The sequence below is a fragment of the Limanda limanda genome, chromosome 2, assembly GCF_963576545.1.
Source record: "Limanda limanda chromosome 2, fLimLim1.1, whole genome shotgun sequence".
Classification (NCBI taxonomy): Eukaryota; Metazoa; Chordata; class Actinopteri; order Pleuronectiformes; family Pleuronectidae; genus Limanda; species Limanda limanda.
In genome coordinates this window covers 21,793,776-21,803,349 of record NC_083637.1, presented here as the reverse complement: position 1 = coordinate 21,803,349, position 9,574 = coordinate 21,793,776, and the positions used below count along the sequence as shown (strand labels likewise).

At 40.7% G+C, this 9,574-nt stretch overlaps 1 long non-coding RNA gene across 1 annotated transcript; it reads left to right on the top strand.

Annotated features, from left to right (window-relative positions):
• The first annotated feature begins 908 nt into the window (after positions 1-908).
• On the top strand, positions 909-3,166 carry LOC133024018 (uncharacterized). The gene is made up of 4 exons (XR_009683097.1): positions 909-2,292; positions 2,514-2,607; positions 2,727-2,820; positions 2,912-3,166. It is a non-coding gene; the product is annotated as an uncharacterized LOC133024018 (long non-coding RNA).
• Positions 3,167-9,574: the final 6,408 nt, after the last annotated feature.

Genomic DNA, 9,574 nt, shown 5'->3' with positions numbered 1-9,574 from the left:
CCCAAGGGCATGCTTGGAGTTTGCACCGCTACTTCCGCTAGCATCGCACCTTCGGAAGTGGACTTTTTATAGTGGTGAGAAGATAATGAGGGAATTTAAATTTTTTGGTGAACTATCCCTTTAATATCACAACGGACTAGCCATATAAATAGCTGCGTCTTTTCATCTGACATCGAGGACCAAAAACCCATAATTATTTGCTCCATTAAGCATTTGCCCTCATATAATCTTATGCACTCAACTTCTGCCCTGATAAACAATTTGAACTTTTTGTTTTTTTGATATTTGTATTCGTAATTGTTTATGTATGTAGTAAACCAAACAATTTCTTAAAGGGTGCGTTTAGATTTTTTTACACTCAGTGTAAGCTTGTTTGAAAAACGGTCAGGGATCTGCCACAGGATTCACACTCGAGCTGTCAGCTTTGTTTGGATGCGTTTGCCATTTAGAGTGCAAACGGCGGCAAAGACATCTGGATAAGCTCCTAATGCTCCATTTATAAATTACACCATAATAGAAAGTGGATTAACAGCTGCTGATGTGAATCCCTTAATGAGTTTCATGGTGCATTCTGTTATTTAGTTTGTGCTGGTAGTAGGAGTTCAGCAGTTATACACACAATTGAAATGAATTAGTCATATTAGGCCTTTTGATGTGTGTGGACTTTTAATAGTTATATTCAAACACAAGCTGTTTTCGGACATTAACACTAAAATGTGGTACTGGACATTTGGGAAACAGGTTGACATCGGCTGTGTCTTCTGTATAGTAGCTCGGTTTCATCTTGAGATATTCGTATTCTTTCAGTTTCAAATATGTCATGTGTTAGAAACATAATCAATAAGTCCTCTCTGTTGCTGTGATTTTCCAGACATTTTCCAGCTGTATTCTCACATGAGCTCCACTGCATGAAAAGAAGCGTTTGTGTCAATCTGTGTCGCAGAGAAGTGTTGGCACATCCTTCGGTTAACGACTTTCACACGTATCTGCAGGCAGCAAAGGAAACGCTCAGGGTTCCTGCAGTTGTCAAGCCTGTGAGCTGTTGAGATTTGACCCCCCCTGCTCCAACTCCTAGAGGACGCTTTCACATGCAAATGACAATGCTCTGAGCTTCACAAATGCAAATCAGTTTCCCTGAGAGCAGATAACACCAATGTGTAAGAGGCACCAACAAACTATCTGGCTGAGTAAACCAGGCTTAAAATAAATATTAAACCTGAAATTTTAAATTGTTCTTAAGTAAGTAAGTGTGCTATAATGAATTATATTGTATACCACGAACAAAGGTCAATGCAGTCAAAAGAAATGAAACAATGCACTTTATTTCAAATTTTTATTGTCATCCAAAACAATCCTAAATCTCAACAACTGTATAGAGTGGCATGATTACAGTCACTTTTTCAATTGTGCTGGTTAAATGCACAGAGGAAGTGTAAACCACACCTCTACCAGCAAATAAATGATGCTGGGTATGATCATCTGTGTCCTGTAAGCTCCAAACTTCTACTGGCTTTCCATAAAAATATCTGTCCTCCCAAAATACTGGCATCAAATTCACATGTCAATGGCAAACTAAGCTGTTCCATGAATTATAAATGGTACCTTTTCACCACTACTTTCAAAATTGCTATGAAACATTCATTGATTTAATGATTTATTTTTTCAGTGTAATATTTAATCCCCCATGGACTGCACAGTGACAAAACACAGCAGCCGGCTGTTTGGATACAACATACATCTCCACTCAGTTTGATTATTATTTTAAATATAAAGGAGACACAATATAGAGCTTAAATTCCTTCATAATTTGAACTTCAATTGTCTAATTGTTGTTATTAAACTTTCTCAGTATTCCATTAAAACAGTCAACACTTTTATCCAAAGCGACTTACAATAAGTGCATTCAACTATAAGGTTACGAACACAGAACAGCATGAGTGAATCATGTGTGTAAATTTACTAAACACCACAAAAAATAAACCTGGCCTCAGTCAAATACTTATCCCACGAAGTAACCGCTGCTCACGTCACCCGCTCGCGTCATCAGCTGATGGACTCGTCCAATCAGAGCCTCGTAAACGCCGTGCAGCAGCGTCGAGTGTCCCGCAGACAGGAAGCGGGTCGTGTTTAGCTTGTCCCGTACGAGTGACTCTGTTCTCGGGGTAAATAACTTGCTGAAGTTGACACGACGCTGTTCCCTGGAGGAGAAGATGAGTGCGTGGGAAGCAGAGCCGCGGGCCCGGTGTGGACGAGTCGAGGCGGAGAAGACGGATGCACAGTCCCTGAGTTACGGTGAGCTAGAGACGCCATGCTAACCACTAAGCTAACTGGTACATCTGAAAGCATGTCCGCCACTCTTTGGGATAGCGAGAAAGTTGCTAAAATACGAATACAGCATCGAGTGCTGGAGCAGATCTAGTGCATGTGTAAATATGTATGAATTACTTAGATGTAACAGTTTGTTCTCGTTAAGTTTTTTCATCAACGTGACTTTTTTCTGTATGTTTTCACAGCCTCAGCCCCCCCCCCCACACACACAAACAAAGAGGCGTTAGGCTGAGACGCTGAAAGTCCGGATTTAAAGTGCAGAAAATTAAGCCATTGAATGTAAGTAACTGTTTATGAATTGTTTTGGTGTTTTTTTGCTGTGGATCTTCCAACGGTGATGCAGCGCGGCTATTTCCGTTTATTAATAATAAAGTCATGTTACATGTGGTGTTTTCCAGCTGCCTGTCCATGACGTACAAAGACACACTATGAGCCAGTATGATCCGACCAGACCTTACATCAGCATTGAGGAGTTGTCGGAGAAGAAAGAGGGTAAGGTTATATTCATTAAATAATTTTCCAGTTACATGTAAAGGTGTATGTTGTCATTGAACTGTGCTAATTTTACTGAATGTGTTTACAGCTGATTGAAGCGGGACAGATGACATGGATCCATCCTTCCACAGCCAGGAGCACACTGACCTGTGTCCCACACTTCATATAAGACTGGAAGCTACACTGGATCTCACAGCTACACACCACAGACGTCCACACACTGGAGAAGATTCAGACAGTCCCACAAAGAAGTTATGACCCAGAGGCTGCAGAGAAACATTTCAAGCCTCACCTGAGATTTTGTACAATATTTTTGCTGTATGTAAATAAAGCTTTCACTCCATATATACCTTGTTCACATTTGTTCCCTGTACAATATGTTCACCTATAACATCAAGCATCACATGAATGTTTAGTTTTAATTAACTGCAGTGCTTTTGGTAAAGGCTTACTTATAAATAATAATAAATATTAATATATACATTTTTATTATAAATATTGTGTGGGAGGGGCTTACCCCACGTGCGGAATGCTGTGACCCCACGTGTGCACTGCAATGACCCATAAGGTGACCAATAGCAACACTTCTACCAGCCAATCACGAGTGACATTAGTTTCAAGGGTCTGTGGTTTCCTCCAATGGTGAGTAGAGAGAGGTTCTAGCCAGCGGCTGGACTCCGATTCATATGCTAATTAGATCACACGTCGCGATCGGTCCGCGCAGCGGCGCGAGCCCCCCCGCGGCTCTCTCCTTTGTTCTCCAAATCCCCCTTAAGGTCCGCAAACGCCGATAGACCCACCTTGTCTTCACTGGCGAACGCCGAGGTAACATCATGGAAACAGTTGGTTACAGCAGGGGATTAGGCCTGTCCGTAGAGGTTCACTGTGACAATAATACTGCTTTTCGTCTAGTGCTCACTTTGACATTTTCTGGATACTTTACTTGGGGCCTGGCAGGAAAAGAAAAGGGAAAAAAAATTGTCCAGACCAATTGATTCAGACATTTGCATTCTCACATTCCCAATAATACTGGAGACACTGAACCAAACACTAAACTTGAGCCACAAAACCAAAAAACTGCAATGTTCTATAGAGCTGAGGGCAACAGGTGATCATTCTGTAGGTTTGTCTATAGAAGTGACTCCTTCACATCATACAGTCATTTAATATATTGCTAATACAACAATATAGTTTAAAGAAATCTCAAAACATAACAAGTCACTTTACTTTCTCTTTCTGTCCAGCAAGCTAACTATTCCTGTAAAGCAGTCTCATGTGATTTAAGTCGGTGAGAGTTGTTGAAGGTGAAAAAGTGAAAAGCTTGGCGTCTCATGAAGTGTGTCCATGTAACCAGATAACAAAGACAGAAGCCGAGGGAGGAAAGTAGAGTAGGTGTTCCTGAGGGTTTCGATGGTGTCTGCACGAGGAGATCTGAAAGAAAAGTTGAGAAGTAGCCAGAAATACAAAAGAGGAGAACAGAGGTATAAAGCACATTTGACTGCAAAACCATTTACTGGAGTCAGAAAGCTAAGGTCAAAACTTTCCATTGGTCATTTTCCTTTTTTTCTTGCTTTTTCTCTGTATTCTCCGCTCACTGTTACTTTCCATTACTGTTCTTTGTCTATTCTCCTCCTGCTTTCCTCTGCCCATCTTTTTCATCTCTTTTACATTTCCTTTGCCCAGCAAGGCTGTAAGGAGCCTGGTCCTGATGTCATGCACATTGTTGAAATGTCATTATATTAAGTTTTTATAGAATTTACTTAATTTTTTATTAAAATGTTTAAAAAGACCTATACTAGACCAATGTTACATATTTAGTTGAATTGTACAATAACATCATCCCCAATTCTTTCAACAATGCTCAAACTCCACCATTTTATTGAAGGTAACAAACACACAACTAGTAATTGGTCGACTTTTATTTGCATCTTTTCCGCTTTAGCCGCTGCTGTGCACGTCTCTACTAGAACCTCTGGAACAAGTGACAGCTCTCGAAGGAAAAACCCAGTGACACCAGTTAGCCAGGCTGGTTCGGCTGTTTTTTCCTTCCACTCTATTTTTTTATTGGTCACTCTTATTGGAATAATATTATTTATTTCCGTTTGCTATGCAACCTATATAAAACTTAAATACATGACATCAACATAATTTTCTTCCATCGGGTAGATTTTCAATGGCAATGGTGGTGAAGACAAAAAGTCCCATGATCTCAAGCTGCTTCATGATGTCATCAATCTAGATTTTATTTTATTTTTTCGAGAGAGCCCCAGTGGAAGAAGAATAAAAGTTAATAAAAGGAGTGACACATTTTTGGGGATTTTCCAAATTCTGCTTGTTATTCTGGCAGTTTATAATTAAATGCAATGTGTCCATCTCAGTCTGGCAGGAAATACAAGCAGACTACAAAAGATATTTTCTCTTGTTCAGCTTTTCATATTGTTGTACACAACAATAAAATAATATTTTAATGATTTTAAAATGTTGACATGATCAATCCATTCTCTTTTTTTATCACCACCCTCTGAGAACCTGAATCATTTATCTTATTTTCATTTTGTGATGGTTCAGCAGCTGGTCTGGAGACTCAGACCTGCCACCAGTCTCCTCCCTGGTAAAACGCAGCTTTTCAAACCCCCAGGCGGCCGTCAGCTTCTCTGTGTTCGATACTTGGTGCAGTTAATCGACTCTGTGATTCGTAGACACTGCACTGACTCGGCACTGACTCGCTGTCTGCCGTCTCTGCTCCTTTCATTCGGATGACATCACAGCTGCTCTTATCTCACTGCTAATCCAGACCACACTTCGGCTGCCCACAGATCAGCCTCTGTATAAACACACATGTCACTTCAAAATGACACTCATTGTCTATTTAACTATTTTTCCAGTTAGTTTACATTGTGGTGGCAATTTTCACACTACAGCCCGGGGTTTGCATCCAGATTAAAATCTGTGGTTGGACTGATGTAACAAAAGGACTGTGGTTAAAGGGGAAAGTCGTGCTCTATGCATTGTGCTTGAAGTCACTGTGATTTCTTCTGTGTTGAACAAGGCCACACTCTTACCCAACCTTCACCATGTACCGTTAGTGCCTAATTATCACCATGAAAAACTTTTATACTACAACATTTGATGTTTTGGGAGGAAAACAAATAAATTTTCTTCTTTATCAAAGTATTTTGAACTTTAACAACATATCATCTTTATTAGAATAGAAAACAAAATGCAGATACAATTTCATGATGTGTATTTGTAGACAAGCGTAGTTTTTATGAGACAGGGTAGCACACAATAGTGGAGTTTTTGACTTTCACCAGAAACGGGGATGGCGGAAATTACCTTGGTCTTTGGTATGAAATCGACCAGTGTGAAGATAATATTTCAATTCAATTCAATTCAATTGCACCAAATCCCAACAGACAAAATCTCTAACATAGAGTGGAGAATAGTAAATGATTACTGTCCTCTTCAGTCAGAATTTTTTTTTATCTTACTGTAAATGTATAAGAACTGAAATAAAAATAAAAGTCCACAAATGCACAGATACAGACAATAACGACCTAACATGATTGAAGAGCTAATATATACCACCATTAAAAATACATTTTCATTGGTTGTTGTTTTTAGCACATGATATTTTGATGGAGAGACGTAACAAAATCAATACCTTTGTTTCTGTAAACCCTATTTAATTCCAGACAGAGAGTAGCCTGAGCATAACTGGTACTTAATGACCCTCTATCACAGTTTGATGACTTTCAGTCTGCAGGCACTCGCAGTCCATTTGAATTGTTCATCCTTCTTTATGGGAAGCCCCAGAGCAGTTGGCTTTCTTCTATTTTTTTTTGACATTTTTAATCGTTTGTGTAGATATGTTTCTTTTGGATACATTTGGAAGGGAGTGTCCTCCGAAACTTGAAAGACGGCTGCGTACCGTGTTTATACAGTAACGGACATTCATCTCTGAGTCTGACAGGTATTTGTCTTTGTCAAACACAAGTCAACATGATGACGTGCAAACTGGCGCCAGCTTAGAGACGACCCTTCAGGACAAAAGAGGATTTGAATAAGAAAACCTTTCACTACAGAGACGAGCAGCTGGTGGAGGATACAGTTATAGAAACATAAAAAGTCCTGCAGGCGTCCACCCACAGAGATGGATCGTATAAAGGGTGGGAACAAGAAAAGGCCTGCGGTTCTCCGACTTCCAGGGAGAGTTGTTGTTGTAAATCATAGACACTCCCGTGCACATCCACCGTGGAGTACTGTGTAATGACGTCCAGCCGAACCCTGCAGCACGACTTGGGTTGAGTTAATTACAAGTTTGTTCCTGTTAATCCTGTCGGTTGTGTCAAATCTATTGATGTAAGTGTTCACATCTTGACTGAACAAAACTAGTGTAGCTGATTTAATTGAGATATTTGGTTGACGGTATAAAAAAACAAATCAGTGTGGTTAGACAGAGATGATGATGGAAAGGTTCCAGCTCTCTCTCTCTCTCTGCAGACCTGGAAATACACACACACACGTGCGCACACACATTAATCAAAGAGGGTCTTTCCAACATCTGTCATCTACTTATTTGCAGTTATAAAACAGTTTTTATTATAATCAGTGTGGGTGTGTCCCTGATTAATAACAGCCGTCTCATCTGTGACTCATCAACAGCTGGAGGTGGGGTTTTGTTTATATACGTGTGTGTGTGTGTGTGTCTAAGACTGATTGCAGATGTTGTGTGTTTGTTTTGTGTTTTACGGCCGTATCTGATGAGAGTTGTTGCACTTTTGTTGTGTCAGGATGGAAGCGAGCGCTCTGGTCTAGTCGGTGAGATCGTATATCTTTAGCGTTATGGCTGTATGTGTGTGTGCCAGGCTTTTGCGGTGGAGTTCGTGCTCGACTCTGGTTCTGAGCCACATGATGTGTCTTTTAATGGTTTGGTGCATCCCAGCCCACTGCAGAGTGGGTGCTGTCTGTGGCCACAGGTTGACCACGGACACAAGACACACATGTACAGTATGTGAAGAGACTGCACTCATGCAGATGATCTCTTCTCTTTCTTTACTTTTACATATTTAGTCAAATGCACATGACATATAGACACCAAAGACTCAACTCACTCAACAGCTCACACACTTTTCACTTTCAACTCTGGTGGCCTGTGGGGCTTTGTAGTGCTGAGAGGCCACAAAGGACAGCTTTGTGTTCTGGGAGGCTGGGAAAGTTGGACTGAAACACACACACACGCATGCCCTGTTGCTCTCTCTCACTCACGTGCACGGACACGCACACTTTGGCACTGTCAAAGCCAGTGCACAGTTCTGCCCGGCTCAATAGGCTGATTCATTTGAGCCTCCTCATGACAGCAGAAGAGAAAATGCAGTTGCAGTTGCGGGAGGACGAGGAGATGAGGAGGAGCGTTACAGCTCAGTGCTCTGCAACTCAAGTCTGACGTGACCTAACACTTGTCGGGTCAGTCTTAAAGGAAAACACCCACCCCGAAAAAATTTAGGTTTTTTTTCATTTTCTGTTTTCATGATTTTAGATGAATATCATTCAAGGCCTCTGTGAGCTGAAATGGTAGCACTAACATCATGAGTGTCATCTGTGGATATACTACAAGTGGCATCTTGCCTGAATCAGGAGAAAAAAGCTGGTTCTCTTTACTCATATATAAGTTAGAGCCCAATTGATAAGGGTGATACTAAAGCTTGATATTTTCCAATTTAACCATAAACTTAATAATAAATAACTACTAATAAAAAAACACGAATCCAACTAAATACTTTAATAAACCGAGGCCTTTAATTTTTGATGTAAATTGTAAACATAACCCAACAGACCTTTCTTGCATTTCTGTAAAATAAGTTTTCCTATTGGCAAACAAACACCAAAACTGATATATCTGTGGAAAACTCATTCCAGAGTAAATTGTCTAGCTCTACTTTTTTTAATCATCTTTTGTTTTCATTCTATAAATGATGATAAATGATTCACACACCTGGAACTCTAGGAATCCCGAACCCGAGCCAATGATTTATCTCCATTGTGGCTCAGTTCTGCTCAGAGGGTCTCCATTTATAATTTCATTAGTGTCATCATAGTCGCCATAAAAGTCCACAATACAAACATCATAACTCTTTGACTCTCTGCTTCGTCCAAAAACTGAACATTTAGAGGGGCCTGACAGCCTGCAATACACTTATACAATTATTCAAAATGGAGCCACACAGTGATATCAAAATATTTTTACTCTTTAGTCATTCTGTCCCGATGCATAAAAACACTCCAGAAATGTCCATACCCTTTTGTTTCCAATAGCACATCCCACATTAAATTGATTTTCTCTGTGGGAGAGATTTTCAGTTATTTTTTTAGCAGATTGTTTTTCTGTAATGTCACCGTCACTGGGTCTGGCAGCCGGCAGTGGAAATGTGCGCTGGAGTACAGCGGGTGTTGTAAGTAACGATGCTTGGCAGCGACCTGTGTTTGTCTGGGTCTCTCGCTCCGCGTCTCCACTGGAGTCGGGGGGGCTCCGAGCCCGGGTCTTCTGTGGAAGAGGTGCTCTCACGGCCCCCCCACCCCACCCTCTCGGATATGTGTAAGATTTACTACATGTTTTAACTGCTCCCTCCGGAACACACGGGGAGATTAGGGTTGGATGTTCGTATTTTCGATGAACTGTCGAAAGCAGATGACTTTTTGTTCCCGCTAAACCCCGATTCAATTATGGCAGAAGCTGCCGTCTTGTTTTTCT